The sequence below is a fragment of the Phyllobates terribilis genome, unplaced genomic scaffold (assembly GCF_046119375.1).
Source record: "Phyllobates terribilis strain yellow unplaced genomic scaffold, ASM4611937v1 Scaffold_7__3_contigs__length_470593459, whole genome shotgun sequence".
Lineage (NCBI taxonomy): Eukaryota > Metazoa > Chordata > Amphibia > Anura > Dendrobatidae > Phyllobates > Phyllobates terribilis.
Genome location: NW_027362767.1, coordinates 11,009,127 through 11,027,295, shown reverse-complemented (window position 1 = coordinate 11,027,295; position 18,169 = coordinate 11,009,127).

Below are 18,169 nucleotides of genomic sequence, written 5' to 3'. Positions count from 1 at the left end.
CACCAGTGCCACCATCACCAGTGCCTTCAGCACCAATGCCACCATCACCAGTGCCACCATCACCAGTGCCACCATCACCAGTGCCTCCAGCACCAATGCTATCACCGTGCTCATTTGTTTCCTTAACTTCTGGCAGACAATTATCTACGAGTATGTATATTTTATATCATTTTTTTATAATTATCCACTTTGATAGAAGACTCTTTATTTTGCTCTGTGTGGTATCACTTTATCTTTTGTTTTATATAATGCACCAGCAATCGGCCACTGGCAAACAGGTGTCCTACTACTGTGCCAGCCAAGATATTACCAATACAAGTATACAGGGTAATGAAACGTGAGCGATAAGCCAAACGTGAGCCGAGAGGGGAGGAGACCATGCTCCTGATGGCGGGCGGCTGTGATGTGGGTATGATGGGCACCATTGAAAGAGACCAGCTCTCTGTTGCTGCCTGGATGGAGTCACATCATTGCTGCCCTCGACAGGCATTGTCTTCTCCCCTTCAGACCTGCTGGCTTCATTACTCATCTTCACCTCAATAATAGACAACCAGAACCCAACCTCTCTATAATATGGTGCTTCAGCAAGTATCAGTTAGCCATTGTCTTACTTGTATTTTAATAAAAAAATGGAGGAAAGCCCAAGGGTTGTTTTTTTATATTAATTCACACATTTACAGTTAACCATCAAGCAGACGTCATTGTCAGAGGAGACAAGTAACCGACATTATCCGCCTCATGGAAAAACAAAAAGGAAAAGAAGGAACAAGTAAGGAAAGCACGGTTTTGCAGCCATGGGTCACTCATCAGTGCCTGAAAATTACATTGTGGCATGAAAACAGGCAGAAACTAGATTATAAATGAAGGAGGCCAAATCTGTATATCCCTCCACAACCGAGGAACGTTCTTTATGTATAAAAGTGAGAGAAGCTCTGGAGATGTCACGACTAGAGATGAGAGATCCCAAAGTTCAGGGTTTGGGTGCTAAACTCCAAACACTCCGGAAGTCCACATTACTGGTCGAAGTTTTGGGGGAAAGAGAGAGAGAGAGAGTTTTCCAGCTCCAAAGTTCGGGTCTCCATTGTGTTCAATGGGGTCTGAGTTCAAGTTTGGGTACAGTTCTGGTACCTGAACTGAACTTTGGACTAAAGTTAGGGTCGGGTACCAGAACCCAAACTTCCACAGGTCCGCTCATAACTAGACACAACGCGTTTCATGGTGGCGAATTGCGGGGGTTGTCGCAATTGTTAGCAGTACAGGTAATAATAAGTCTTGTACTTTGAAGGTGCAGAAACATAAACTATGGCCTCGGCCAGGTGTCCGCTATTATTTCCACCGTTTCTCAACACCACTCTTTCCACAACTGGGGAGAATAGTAGATGGGTTTAGGCAGAAGAAGTGGGGCGCACAGATGTACCCTCACTTAGCACGGAGCTGTTATATTGTAGAATGGGGATGACATTCAGCCGAGGATGAGCTAAAGGTAAAAACAGCGAAACACAAATCTCTCCACCAGCAGAAACAATGATTTTATAAAACTGGAGGGTTACTTTAAAACTTGTAGGGAATAAGAACAACATGACTCTTTCTTCCAGAAACCACATGTTGTGTCTAGTATTGCAGCTCACCTCCTTAGAAGATAATGGGGCAATGCCAGACACAACCTTTGAGCAGGGGTGGCGCTGTTTCCAGTCTAGCTCATCAATTATATGGCGGCCTGTGAACCATCTAGTCACTATAGTGATAGTGTTGGAGCCCAGACATCCTCTCCTTTTCTTGTTCCTGGCAGCCTTATGCAGCAGTGACTGCTCCCCTCAGTGTCGCAAGGTCTCTCACATATTTCAGACCCCAGCCCACTAATTAATCATTGATGATCATTGCGATGCAGCAGCTGGAAGCGCGTCGGTGCTAATGTGAGATGTGTGCACACATGACGGCCGTCACACACCTGCATCCGTCTCCTCAGGTGTCTACACCATGAAGAATTAGCCAACAGCAGGGGAGGCTCGCGGGCGCTGCAACAATGCAAGATCTTATCAGACAAATATGACTTTAATCCAGATCCTGAACATGATGAATGGGGGTGCAGAGCAGGGACAGTGATGAAATCAATTGATATCACAAGGTACACATGAGAGGAAGGTCAGAAGATTAATCACATGCTTTATGGCGTATAACCCCGGCCACCTAGGGGGAAAAGGAGAACCTGGAGAGAGTTACAAAGTTTAGCTCTTAAGGGTTAATTATCTATAGTTTTTCTGGGGGTTACCGTGCCATTAAGGGGTCACTATGAGACTGCAGACTGATGAGAGTGTGCAATGAGTACACTGACGGCTCCTCTGTACTCGCAGCAAAGACGGGCGGTCACACGACCGCATGAAAACAATGGAAATACCTACAGTAACCTTTCAACTAGAGTCCCCTGATTGAGAGAAGAGACTGAGACTCGTCAGCATGTGACTGCAATCCGGTTATGTGACCACCAACTTGAGCTGCAGATATAGGGAAATCGTGACCGTGTGCACATTGCAAGATGATCAGCAGTGAACAGTCTACGTTAGTCAGACCAGTCACGCTTCCCTGTGCGCACAACAACCCTTATTATGATTGTTTTTGTGCATAGAATATCATAGTTCTTGGCAGCACATGTCCTGTATGAACACAAGATGAAGTGCTGCCTAGAAGGATAAATGGCCTCTAATAACAGGGGCGGACACAGACTGTAGTGGGCCCCTGTGCAAGAATTTTTTGAGGCCCCCCTGCCCTTCATAGGGGACATGAAGGGCCCCCCCCCGTGCATCTCTCATCCCCCCGTGCATCTCTGATTCCCCCCACTCCTAGTTAATTAATTGTATTTAAAAAAAAACAAAAACTTGTTATACTTACCCCCAGGGTCGGCTCCAGGTTTTTGTGGGCCCCGGGCGACAGAGTCTCAGTGGCCCCTTTAACACATACCATGATTCATGATGCACAGATACCGCAGAGAAATATATATATAGTACAATGCCGAAGATTTCACTTACTACATTACATGAGCGATATCTATTGTAAATTCTACAATAGCTCAGAAACCGGAGAATCCTCGCAGCGCACAGTGCAGACCGGACAGTATAGTCCTCCATACAGTATTATGGGCACCATATCATGCTCCATACAGGATACTGACCCCCTTATAATGCTCCATACAGGATACTGACCCCCTTATAATGCTCCATACAGGATACTGACCCCCTTATAATGCTCCATACAGGATACTGACCCCCTTATAATGCTCCATACAGGATACTGGTCCCCATATAACGCTCCATACAGGATACTGTCCCCCATATAACGCTCCATACAGAATACTGACCCCCATATAACACTCCATACAGAATATTCCCCCCATGTAATGCTCCATGCAGGCTGTTTCCCACTTATAATGCCCCATGCAGGATGACACCCCCCTTTTAATGCCCTATGCAGGATGTCACCTCTACCCCCCTCAAAATGCCCCATGCAGGATGTCACCTCTCCCCCCCATATAATGCCCCTTGCAGGATGTCACTTCCCCCCTTTTCAATGCCCCATGCAGGATGTCAGACCACCCCCTCCCTTATAATGCCCCATGCAGGAGGTCACCCCCCCTCCTTATAATGCCCCATGCAGTATGTCACACACCCATCCTCCTTATAATGCCCCATGCAGGATGTTAATTCCCCCCTCCCCCTCTTATAATGCCCCATGCAGGATGTCACACCCCCCTCCCTTATAATGCCCCATGCAGGATGTCATGCCCCCCCCCTCCCTTATAATGCCCCATGCAGGATGTTACTTCCCCTCTTATAATGCCCCATGCAGGATGTCACTTCCCCCCTTCCCCTCTTATAATGCCTCATGCAGGATGTCACTTCCCCCCTTCCCCTCTTATAATGCCCCAAGCAGGATGTCACACTGCCCCCCACCCCCATATAATGCCCCCATGCAGAATGTCAATTCCCCCCTCCCCCATATAATGCCCCATGCAGGATGTCAATTCCCCCCTCCCCCTCATATAATGCCCCATGCAGGATGTCACCCCCCCTCCCTTATAATGCCCCATGCAGGATGTTACTTCCCCCCTTCCCCTCTTATAATGCCCCATGCAGGATGTCACTTCCCCTCTTATAATGCCCCATGCAGGATGTCACTTCCCCCCTTCCCCTCTTATAATGTCCCATGCAGGATGTCACACACCCCCCACCCCCATATAATGCCCCGATGCAGGATGTCAATTCCCCCCTCCCCCATATAATGCCCCATGCAGGATGTCAATTCCCCCCTCCCCCTCTTATAATGCTCCATGCAGGATGTCACTTCCCCCTTTCCCCTCTTATAATGCCCCATGCAGTATGTCACCCCCCCATATAATGCCCCATGCAGTATGTCACACCTCCCCCCATATAATGCCCATGCAGGATGTCACACCCCCCTCCCTTATAATTCCGCATGCAGGATGTCACCCCCCCTCCCATATAATGCCCCATGCAGGATGTCAATTCGCCCCTCCCCCTCTTATAATGCCCCATGCAGTATGTCACACTCCCCCCCACCCCCATATAATTCCGCATGCAGGATGTCACCCCCCCCTCCCATATAATGCCCCATGCAGGATGTCAATTCGCCCCTCCCCCTCTTATAATGCCCCATGCAGTATGTCACACTCCCCCCCACCCCCATATAATGCCCCCATGCAGAATGTCAATTCCCCCCTCCCCCATATAATGCCCCATGCAGGATGTCAATTCCCCCCTCCCCCTCTTATAATGCCCCATGCAGGATGTCACACCCCCCCTCCCTTATAATGCCCCATGCAGGATGTCACTTCCCCCCTTCCCCTCTTATAATGCCCCATGCAGGATTTCACACACCCCCCATCCCCATATAATGCCCCCATGCAGGATGTCAATTCCCCCCTCTTATAATGCCCCATGCAGGACGTCACTTCCCCCTTTCCCCTCTTATAATGCCCCATGCAGTATGTCACCCCCCCATATAATGCCCCATGCGGTATGTCACCCCCCCATATAATGCCCCATGCAGGATGTCACGCCCACTCTCCCCCCACCATATAATGCCCCATGCCCCCATACATAAAAAAAAAAATCAAATACTCACCTCACTTCTCTCCTGATGCTGATCTGGACTCCAGCATCGCCCGCGTCTTCCCGCTGTGACAGCTCAGGAGAGAGCGCGTGCGGTGTAAACATATCACCGCGCCCTCTGACCTGAGACGTCACAGTCAGAGGACGCGGAAGACGCTGCGGAGGCACGGGGAGGGGTAAGTATTGTGCCGGCGCCATCACATGACCGGAGATGTCCCTGCGCTCAGTTTGGGGCCGGGGGCCCATGCTGAGTGCAGGGACATCTCCGGTCATGTGACGGCGGGGGGGTCATGTGACGGCGGGGGGGGTGCTGCGGGGGGGGGGCCCATGAGGAGACGCACAAGAGGGGGGCCCCAACGGGGCTCCGAGGGGGCCCCGACCGGCCGGGCCCCATGCTGGAGTCAGGGCAGTCATGCCCTGATGGCGGCCCTGCTGGAGGCTGGAAGGGCCCCCTCTCCCTCGGTAGGTCCGCCCCTGTCTAATAAGGTATCGACCAGGAACTGAATGGGCCCAAAAAATCAAGGCAGCATGTATGTTTCGGGTCCGAATCACAGATCAAAATTACTATGGGTCCGTGAATATCACGAACAGCACGCGGATGACGCCAGATAGCACGAGCGACGCCAGGGAACACGGACGACGCCAGGTAGCACGGGGTGACGCCAGGGAACACGGACGACGCCAGGTAGCACGGGGGTGACGCCAGGGAGCACGAACGGAGCCAGGCAGCACAGAGGACGCCAGGGAACACGGACGACGCCAGGGAGCACGAACGACGCCAGGGAGCACGGACGGCGCCAGGGAACACGGATGACGTCAGGGAGCACGGACGACGTCAGGGAGCACGGGGGTGACGCAAGGTAGCACGGGCAATGCCAGGGAACACAGACGACGCAAGGTAGCACGGGGGTGACGCCAGGTAGCACGGGCAACGCCAGGGAACACGGACGACGCCAGGTAGCACGGACGACGTCAGGGAGCACGGACGACGTCAGGGAGCACGGACGACACCAGGGAGCACGAACGGAGCCAGGCAGCACGGACGACGCCAGGGAGCACGGATGACGTCAGGGAGCACGGACGACACCAGGTAGCACGGGGGTGACGCCAGGGAACACGGACGACGCCAGGTAGCACGGGGGTGACGCCAGGGAACACGGACGACGCCAGGGAGCACGAACGGAGCCAGGCAGCACAGAGGACGCCAGGGAACACGGACGGAGCCAGGCAGCACGAACGGAGCCAGGCAGCACGGACGACGCCAGGGAGCACGAACGGAGCCAGGCAGCACGGACGACGCCAGGGAGCACGGACGGCTCCAGGGAACACGGACGACGTCAGGGAGCACGGACGACGTCAGGGAGCACGGACGACGTCAGGGAGCACGGACGACGTCAGGGAGCACGGACGACACCAGGTAGCACGAACGGAGCCAGGCAGCACGGACGACGCCAGGGAGCACGGACGACGTCAGGGAGCACGGACGACGTCAGGGAACACGGACGACGCCAGGGAGCACGGACGACGTCAGGGAGCACGGACGACGTCAGGGAGCACGGACGACACCAGGGAGCACGAACAGAGCCAGGCAGCACGGACGACGCCAGGGAGCACGGATGACGTCAGGGAGCACGGACGACACCAGGTAGCACGGGGGTGACGCCAGGGAACACGGACGACGCCAGGTAGCACGGGGGTGACGCCAGGGAACACGGACGACGCCAGGGAGCACGAACGGAGCCAGGCAGCACAGAGGACGCCAGGGAACACGGACGGAGCCAGGCAGCACGAGCGGAGCCAGGTAGCACGGACGACGCCAGGGAGCACGAACGGAGCCAGGCAGCACGGACGACGCCAGGGAGCACGGACGGCTCCAGGGAACACGGACGACGTCAGGGAGCACGGACGACGTCAGGGAGCACGGACGACACCAGGTAGCACGGGGGTGACGCAAGGTAGCACGGGCAATGCCAGGGAACACAGACGACGCAAGGTAGCACGGGGGTGACGCCAGGTAGCACGGGCAACGCCAGGGAACACGGACGACGCCAGGTAGCACGGGGGTGACGCCAGGGAACATGGACGACACCAGGGAGCACGAACGGAGCCAGGCAGCACAGACGACACCAGGGAACACGGACGACGCCAGGGAGCACGAACGGAGCCAGGCAGCACGGACGACGCCAGGGAACATGGACGTGCCAGGGAGCACGGACGGTGCCAGGGAGCACAGACGACGCCAGGGAACACGGACGGCACCAGGGAGCACGGACGGCACCAGGCAGCACGGACGACGCCAGGCAGCACGGACGACGCCAGGCAGCACGGACGACGTCAGGGAGTACGGACGACGCCAGGTAGCACGGGGGCGATGCCAGGGAACACGGACGACCCCAGGGAGCACGAATGGAGCCAGGCAGCACGGACGACGCCAGGGAACACGGATGATCCTAAGAAACACGGATGACGCCAGGGAACACTGCGTGTGCTGTCCGTGATTAACACTGATGTTTGCTGCGCAATTTTTTTTTATCTGTGGAAATCACTAATGAAACACTGATGGTAAAAAACTGACATACTGACCAAAAACTGCTAAAAGTCTGATCCAAAACACTGATGAGCAACATATCGGGTTTTTACGTACAAGAAAAGTCATGGATTTCTGAATGATGCCTTAAGGATCAAATTATTTATTGGAAAAAGATTTTTATGTCTGAAGAAATAGTGACTAGTCTAAACAAAAAAGTTCATGAGTTGATGAAAAAATGCACATCTGCAAATGTAGAAACTAGAAACAGCGGGGGTAGGTGAACTGGTCGGGAATAGTTTACCGAAGACTTTAACAGGGCACTGAGTTGAACAGGCATTGTTTATTTTCAAACATTTGTTGGGCATTGACTTGGTTGGGTACTGTTTATTTTCACACATTGGTCGGGCATCGAGTTGGTTGGGCATTGTTTATTTTCACACATTGTGCGCATTGCGTTGGTCGGGCATTGTTTATTTTCACACATTCTTCGCATTGCGTTGGTCGGGCATTCTTTATTTTCACACATTGGTTGGGCATTGAGTTGGTCGGGCACTGTTTGTTTTCACACATATAACTAATTTAATTACACTGTACTAATCCTACCATCCAGGCTCATGTGAGGACACCAAGACCATTTTATTTTAACTTGGGAAAATCACAATAATAAATGGATTTCACATCCACCTGTTTTCACTAAAAACGCAGCAAAAACTGATGGCAACGTTTTTTGCTGCATTTTTGCACTTACTCATTGCTTTCTATGGGTGAAAAAATGCTTCAAAACCACTGAAAGAATTGATTACTGCAGTTTTCAAAAATGCAGCAGTTTTCCATTTCAGTCAGCAGCAAAAAAAAACAATGTGTGTGCATGAGATTTCTGAAATCTCATGGCTTTTGCTGGTACAGTAGAAAGCAGCTTTAAATTTGCATAAAAAATGCAGCAAAAATGCAACGTGTGAACACAGCCTTAATGTGGATTACTTTGGACTCCATTCTTAATCCATGGCTCCATTGGGGGTCACATCTGAACTCTGTTTTTGAGCTATTGGGACGTTAACATAAACATACTGCAAATGGTAATGTGATCAGGCCCTTACATGTCGTTTTTTATTTGCTCCCCTAAGGAATAAACTGAAGAGCATGTCTGCTTCTGATTCCATCTATCTACTCTCATTTTTCCTAGTGCGCTCCAGCCCGTGATCGACAGTACATGGAGACAGCTGGGACAGTGGGTTTAGCTCACAGCTCAGAAACAAGAGGGGCTCAACAGTTCATGTGTTACATTGAGAAGACCCCTGCCTCAGCCCCCTCTGCAGATAATAAGTGACCGGCCTGGAATCAGGGGCTTCTTTCCTTTTTCATGCAGCCGCCGATCAGGCTACATAAACGTGGGATCAGATTCCCTTTAATAAACTAAGTGTTTCATCCTGAAATGTGGGCAGAGTAAGTGGAAGAGGCTGATGCCATAGAGGGTTGTGATCCGCAGATTGGGTGCACTCGTACATCAGAGCACCTCACAGAGCACTACCTGACCTCCTTACCTTGGCAGCACGCATGCTCTGTGGGGTCTCACCATGGAGGTTAACAGACCCTCAGTGTTTGGGCAGACATTGTTCAAGATGTTTATGGTTAGCCATCATTTTCTGCTTTCTTATGAGGGGTGACTATCTGCAGATAAGAAGAGAATGCAATGTTTGTTACCTGCAGCCGCCACAGATTCATCACATGATAATCCTACAAGTGATTATCGATCCCGACACAGAAGCGGGGGCTCTGGCCGTCCTATAGCATCCTGGAGCCGCTGACCCCTGCCGCAGTCTGCCACGACTGCCAAGGTGAGTGAGCATAGGACACAACCCCTTTTGAACATGGTTTCTTTCACTTGGAAAATTTGTGAATGCTGCAGCCAATCAGTGGCTGCTGATTGGCTGCAGTAGTCATATGACTCCTCCCCACCAGATGTTAATTTCAGGTGACCGGCGGGGGACTACAGAGGAGAGTGTTCCTTCATTTCCCTAGTAAGTTGTGTGACGCTCTGCCCATAGTGACCACCCCTGAGTACATCACTGAGCTACTGCTATTACGTGGCAAGCACCCCCCCCCTCCCCGTATTCAGAATCCGAGAAGGCCAGGCAGGATAACCCCTGATTGTGGAGGATCTAACCAGATCATTAACCCCTTTAGGTACCAGGTCCTGTGTGCAATCTCAGCAGATGCTGCAGATACAAGATTAACGTGCAGAAGACATTACACAGCGCTACAACCACCAGATCCAGACTCTGAACTGTGAACATGGGGTGGGAAGGTGCTCGCCCTGTAAGCTGTCACTCACCCTACTGTAGATTGATGGAGCTTATGGGGGAGGGGTCCTCGTTAGTAAGCACCATTATAATAGCCCAGGGCCAGAGACATTTACAATTTTCCCCTCCCTTTAGGATATTCTTCTTATTTCATCAGTTGGCAATCATACAAACATTCTACTTCATCTTTTTAATTACTCAATATATAGAAAGCCAAAGTTAATTGCTGCTATAAAGTAGTTTATGGCAATGTGCAGAACTTCTTGGGGCAAGCATGGAGCTGTAATCCAGATGTGCCTGCTGACGGCAGGTTACACAACAGCTACCTGCCTGCTGACGGCAGGTTACACAACAGCTACCTGCCTGCTGACGGCAGGTTACACAACTGCTACCTGCCTGCTGACAGCAGGTTACACAACTGCTACCTGCCTGCTGACGGCAGGTTACACAACTGCTACCTGCCTGCTGACGGCAGGTTACACAACTGCTACCTGCCTGCTGACGGCAGGTTACACAACTGCTACCTGCCTGCTGACAGCAGGTTACACAACTGCTACCTGCCTGCTGACGGCAGGTTACACAACTGCTACCTGCCTGCTGACGGCAGGTTACACAACTGCTACCTGCCTGCTGACGGCAGGTTACACAACTGCTACCTGCCTGCTGACGGCAGGTTACACAACTGCTACCTGCCTGCTGACGGCAGGGTACACAACAGCTACCTGCCTGCTGACGGCAGGTTACACAACTGCTACCTGCTGCTGACGGCAGGTTACACAACTGCTACCTGCTGCTGACGGCAGGTTACACAACAGCTACCTGCCTGCTGACGGCAGGTTACACAACAGCTACCTGCCTGCTGACGGCAGGTTACACAACTGCTACCTGCCTGCTGACGGCAGGTTACACAACTGCTACCTGCCTGCTGACGGCAGGTTACACAACTGCTACCTGCCTGCTGACGGCAGGTTACACAACTGCTACCTGCCTGCTGACGGCAGGGTACACAACAGCTACCTGCCTGCTGACGGCAGGTTACACAACTGCTACCTGCCTGCTGACGGCAGGTTACACAACAGCTACCTGCCTGCTGACGGCAGGGTACACAACAGCTACCTGCCTGCTGACGGCAGGTTACACAACTGCTACCTGCCTGCTGACGGCAGGTTACACAACTGCTACCTGCCTGCTGACGGCAGGGTACACAACAGCTACCTGCCTGCTGACGGCAGGTTACACAACAGCTACCTGCCTGCTGACGGCAGGTTACACAACAGCTACCTGCCTGCTGACGGCAGGTTACACAACTGCTACCTGCCTGCTGACGGCAGGTTACACAACTGCTACCTGCCTGCTGACGGCAGGGTACACAACAGCTACCTGCCTGCTGACGGCAGGTTACACAACAGCTACCTGCCTGCTGACGGCAGGTTACACAACAGCTACCTGCCTGCTGACGGCAGGTTACACAACTGCTACCTGCCTGCTGACGGCAGGGTACACAACAGCTACCTGCCTGCTGACGGCAGGTTACACAACAGCTACCTGCCTGCTGACGGCAGGGTACACAACAGCTACCTGCCTGCTGACGGCAGGTTACACAACTGCTACCTGCCTGCTGACGGCAGGTTACACAACTGCTACCTGCCTGCTGACGGCAGGTTACACAACTGCTACCTGCCTGCTGACGGCAGGGTACACAACAGCTACCTGCCTGCTGACGGCAGGTTACACAACAGCTACCTGCCTGCTGACGGCAGGGTACACAACAGCTACCTGCCTGCTGACGGCAGGGTACACAACAGCTACCTGCCTGCTGACGGCAGGTTACACAACAGCTACCTGCCTGCTGACGGCAGGTTACACAACTGCTACCTGCCTGCTGACGGCAGGTTACACAACAGCTACCTGCCTGCTGACGGCAGGTTACACAACTGCTACCTGCTGCTGACGGCAGGTTACACAACTGCTACCTGCCTGCTGACGGCAGGTTACACAACTGCTACCTGCTGCTGACGGCAGGTTACACAACAGCTACCTGCCTGCTGACGGCAGGTTACACAACTGCTACCTGCTTCTGACGGCAGGTTACACAACTGCTACCTGCCTGCTGACGGCAGGTTACACAACAGCTACCTGCCTGCTGACGGCAGGTTACACAACTGCTACCTGCCTGCTGACGGCAGGTTACACAACAGCTACCTGCCTTCTGCCCCCATCTCCCCGACACTTTGGCCAGGGTGCGACGAGCGAGCACTACAAGACAGGGAGTTCACAACAACCCGATCAATGCAAAGACTAAAACTGCTAACATCCCAAGCAATTATATACAATAAGAAAATACAGAAATATTAGCTTAAAATAAGGCAACCAATTAGTGGTAATGTTCTAAAGATGTCCAAAGAAGCTCCTAATATATATTTCAGTATGAAACCGTTTGACAAATAAGGTGCAGTCTAATGTACACACTAACTAATAGGGCTCATTCACATGGCCAGTTTTCACATACAGTTGCTATGCATGGTTTTTACAGATAGCATTCATACCTGTGATAGTCTATGGGGCCAATCACATGTCCGCGATTTTTCACAGGTCTACAGAAAATCGCAGAGACATGTCCGATTTTGATCCGAGAGTCAGATCAGAATCAGCAGTGCAAGTCTATGGGTCCGTGAGAAAATCGTGCTGAACTCGGATGCCATTGTGGCACCCCAGGTCTGGTCGCCACAGTGGCAGCAATGTCATGTCTGAGAGCAGGTGGGAGGTTCCTTGGTTGGGGACAATTAGCCAGCAGCACCTCCTGCCTCAGTCCAGGGAGGGGAGAAATCTGCCCTTTATAAACTGGATTTGGGGCGGGGTTAGAGAGACCAGTTAGAGACAAGGTTCCAGTGAAGTTGCAGATAGGGACAGGTCAGCAGCAGGCTGAGGAGTCCCTGTAGGCAGAGGAGGAACACAAGGCCAGGAGGGGAGCTAGCAGAGCTCATCCTGGCTAGAGACTTACAAAGCCGGACACTGGAGTCCGAGGCTGTGAGGGTTATAAGCCCAGCAGCAGAAAACCACCACGCAGGGGACTTCAAGTCCTCTGGCCCAAGGAAGCCCGGAGGCTCAGCCACACGAGAGGGACCACTACTACCCCGGAGGGGTAAGAAGTACGGAAGGCCCGAGTCGCCAGTCATATGGGCGAGAACAGCACGGTACACTCAGAGACGTGGGCTACCTACATGACTACAGCAGGGTAGCCAGAAAGAGTGAAGTCAGCACGGTAGGCCTACAAACTCCCCCTGACCAGCGGGACTTCCCCAGTTGCTCTCAGACTGACCAGGCCTTCATTGTTAACCTGTATTCCGGATGGGTCCCTTAATACCACCAACAGTAAAGACCCTGAATTGCATGACAGACTCCGTGTGGTTACTGCTGCTCCCCCGCACCATCACCACCAACATCCCTATTTACTGCCCTGAGGCTATACTCCTCCCGTGGGGAGTTATACTACCCTCAGCTGCACCCACAGCACCAGCCTCAGCGGTCTGCCCTGCAGCGGCGGTTCACTCTGACCGCAATCCACGGGTGGCGTAGTCGGACATTCAGCATATAGACCGCCATTTGGGTTGACCACCCTGAGCCACGGGACCGGGTCCCCGCCACACAAGGACTACAATCCCCAGCATCCACAAAAGGTCCGGTTCCGGGTATCCCCACACACACACGGCCCAGGGGGCGCGTCACCATCACGGGGTGGTATGACTTTCACAGACTGTCACATAGGAGAAGGTGAAGAAACTTATTTTTTTCCTCCCATGTACGACAAAAGTTGATCGCACACTCTGACCGCACACATCAGTCTGTTTTTCTCGTAGATGAGAAAATTAGACATGTGAATGAGCCCTTAGAAAGGATTAGACCATCCACATTTGGCTTTTTCCATAACCTTGAATCTGGCCGGGACCTAGAATCAGTTATTCCCGGTCGTGTAACCATATTTGCAGTAGAATGGATGCATGACCACGGTGCTATTACTACCACTTCTCACTGCCCATATAGAATTTGTAGGAAACTGCCAATAGGTTTTTGAACCCTAAACCATTAACATGTTCTTTACATTGTTGGTGTGTAGGGTATAAAACATGCCGCTTTCAAAGTTTTCATTTTACATTGAGGTACAGGATGTGTTGTAATGCTTTACCTACAGCGAACCTGACGGCTGGTGACTGTTTTAGACACTGAAAAATAGTCTTATAAATGAGCAGCAAACCAGGCAGTTTCTTTCTATCTGGTACCTGTATAGTCTTCTGGCAAAGACTGCATGTTCTTGGTCAATATGCTGCAATCATCTAAATTAGGAAATCAACATCTGCCGAAGCCAACAGGACCTTCCTCCACTGTTGTGACTTTGAGCCGGTGGACCTGTTGGGATGCATAATGGCTAGGTACCCAGGAGGGACAATGCCCTTCTTAATACCTGAGGATTTAAGGACCGCTTTGAGACTCAATTCCAAACCATGACCAGGTGCTCACTACAAGATTTCACCATAAACCGACCACAATCAGGTGCTCCATGCAAGATTTCTTCATAAATCGGCTACGACCAGTTGCTCACCGCAAGATTTCAGCATAAACCGGCCAGGACCAGGTGCTCCCAGCAAGATTTCACCATAAACTGGCCATGATCAGGTGCTCCCCACAGGATTTCACCATAAACCGGCCACGACCAGGTGCTCCCCTCAAGATTACACCATAAAATGGCCATGGCCAGGTGCTCCCCTGCAAGATTTCACCATAAACTGGCCATGATCAGGTGCTCCCTGCAAGATTTCACCATAAACCAGCCATGACCAGGTGCTCATGGCAAGATTTCACCATAAACTGGCCATGATCAGGTGCTCCCTGCAAGATTTCACCATAAACTGGCCACGACCAGGTGTTCGCTACAAGATTTCACTATAAGCCAGCCACGGCCAGGTGCTCCCCTGCAAGATTTCACCATAAACCGGCCACAACCAGGTGCTCCCCGCAAGATTTCACCATAAACCGGCCACAACCAGGTGCTCCCCGCAAGATTTCAGAGAGAAGACTGAAAAGAATTATCAGAAGAGTTGTCCAGAGCCACGGACCACCTGTGAAGAGCTACAGAAAGACCTCGAATCAGCAGGTAACATTGTTTCACGGAAAACTATAAAGTAATGCACTCAACCTCCAGGCACGCTCACCATGCAGTCTCCATGGCCTGTATGCACGCTCACCACGCAACCTCCATGGCCTGTATGCACTCTCACCATGCAACCGCCATGGCATGTATGCGCGCTTGCCATGGAAGACTCCATGGCCTGTATGCACACTCCCCACGCAACCTCCAAGGCCTTTATGCACGGTCACCACGCAAGATTCCATGGCTTGTATGAACGCTCACCACGCAACCTCCATGGCCTGCATGTATGCTCACCACGCAACCTCCATGGCCTGTATGCACGCTCACCATGCAGCCTCCATGTCCTGTATGCACGCTCACCACGCAACCTCCATGGCCTGTCTGCACGCTCACCACACAACTTCCATGACCTGTATGCTCGCTCACCACACAACCTCCATGGCTGTATGCATGCTCACCAAGCAATCTCCATGGCCTGTATGCATGCTCACCAAGCAATCTCCATGGCCTGTACGCACGATAACCACACAACCTCCTTGGCCTGTATGCACGCTCACCGCGCAACCTCCATGGCCTGTATGCATGCTCACCACAGAACCTCCATGGCCTGTATGCACGCTCACCACAGAACCTCCATGGCCTGTCTGCACGCTCACCACAGAACCTCCATGGCCTGTATGCACGCTCACCACAGAACCTCCATGGCCTGTATGCACGCTCACCAAGCAATCTCTATGACCTGTATGCACGCTAACCACACAACCTCCATGGCCTGTATGAACACTCACCATACAAGACTCTATTGCTGAACAAAAAGCATGATCAAGCACGTTTACAGTTTGCTCAACAACATTTATTCAAGCCTGTGAAATCCTGGGAGAAGAGAGTCTGGTCAGCTGAGACCAAAATTGAGCTCTTTGTACGCCATAATACACACCATGTTTGCAGGCCAAAAGGCAACTGCATATCACTCCAAAAACACCCTACAACAGTGAAGTGTAGAGGTGGGAACATCATGGTGTGGGGCTGATTTTCAGCAGACGGCACTGGCAAACTTCAATTGATTGAAGGAAGGATCAATGGACAAATGTACAGAGACATTCCTGATAAAAATCTGCTGCCATCTACCAGAATGATGAAGATGAAACGAGGGTGGACATTTCAGCAAGACAATGATCCATCATAGAAAATATTAAAAATCTCTGAAGTCACTCACCCCTCCTCCCTCCTTTTTCTTATCACACAGATTTCCAGTAAGGCTAGAGTTGGCAATCTAGTTGACACTCTTAGAAACAGATTTACAATGGGCATAAAGAAGTAGGAAATTAAAATGCGAGGTTGTCCTTTTGAAGCCAAGTGCTAAGGAGGATGTCTTTTGGCGCACAGACAAAGATTTAAAATAGACAGGAGAACTATTTTCAAAGAGCTGGACAACAAAAGGTGACGTGTTTACACATAAACAGGGCAGTGGAAGCCCTTTTGTCCACAGGAGATGCAGGTTGGATTCAAGTAACACTGTGGTTTCCTGCAAGGGAAATGTTACAATCAGGGCTGTGGAGTCGGTAAGTCAAACCTCCGACTCCAACTCCGACTTCTCAATTTCCATGACACCGACTCCACGACTCCGACTCCCTCATACTCGGCTCATGTTTAAGTGATAAATTTACGGTAGCACAGATTCATCTCAGCTAAAAGTCCAGACCCTGAGATCAGGAATAGGACAGACATTTATGGGACATTTCATAACTTTCCCAAATTCTTATGAAAAAATATTCCCCACAAACTGCATTGAACTACTGTACCCAATTTATTATATATTTTAGGAGTTGGAGTCAGTCCATTTTATACCGCCTCCGATTCCGACTCCACCAAAATGGACACCGACTCCACAGCCCTGGTTACAATAAGCTAGCTCAAACTTAATGTTTCCGAATGGAAATATTGAATATCGAAATTTGTATAAATCTGATATTGATCAACATGCAGTACATTTTCAGCACTGGGGCTAATAGGGGAAGAAGACACATAATTGTAATAACTGTAACCCCTGCCTATAAGCCACAAATCCCCTGTGGAAGATAACTGGCAACAGTTATGCCATGTTTACTATCTATGGAAAGGTAAAATCCCAATGGAAAATATGGCGACAATCTCGAACTTCTCTGACCATCAAGAGTGAAGTTATCGCATAAGTTGGGAAATTCATAAAATCCTTAAAGGCTGAGGACATCCCACAACTCAGCCCCCGTGAGGTCATCACGGGGAGGGTATGTGGATGGAACTCAGGGGCTGATAAAAGATCAAGGCAAATTATGATCTGTGTTCAATGCTGAGGAAGATACATGTCAGTATAATCTTGATCCCATTAAACAGACACTTTCAACTGGATTGCTTCCGTCCGTTATCTGACTCGTCTCTGCGATCGGCGTAGTACGTTTCTTTTGTTTCATCCCTTTTATTTTATGTAACTATATATGCTGTATTGTTTTGTCCCTTTGTAAAATTTTTGTATATTTCTTTATAAACCCTGCCTCATTTTGGATTTAATATAAAATGTAATAATTCTGTTCCTTTTGTTCTGTAACTTTGCCTCGATGCCATACGCTACGCCTTTAAAAATGACTGTTGGTTGCAGCTAATAATCTTTCTGGGATTATTGTGAAGTTGACGTTGATCGTACGGGGGTATATACATATATTCCATGTGTTGGAATCGGCAGTGTATATACCATACACTCACTGTTAGTTTCCCAATAACTGGCCTATTAGTGCGAACAGCCTGTGGCCTCCTCCATCATTTGTCGGACACTCTTGTAATTGTCCGGACAATAGGGGACAGCAGAGAGCTGTTCGCACCAGAGATCACAGCAGGTGGTTCTCGTGACCTTCCCAGGCTGTAGTAATCTTGACAATCCCAAACACCCGGCCAAGGAAACTCTCAACTGGTGTCAGAGGAAGAAAATAAAGCTGCCGAGCCGATCACCGGACCTGAATCCTATAGAAAATGTAAGGAAGGAATAAAGCTCCGAGATCATTGAAGGAGCAACCGAAGCTTCAGAATGAGAATAGTG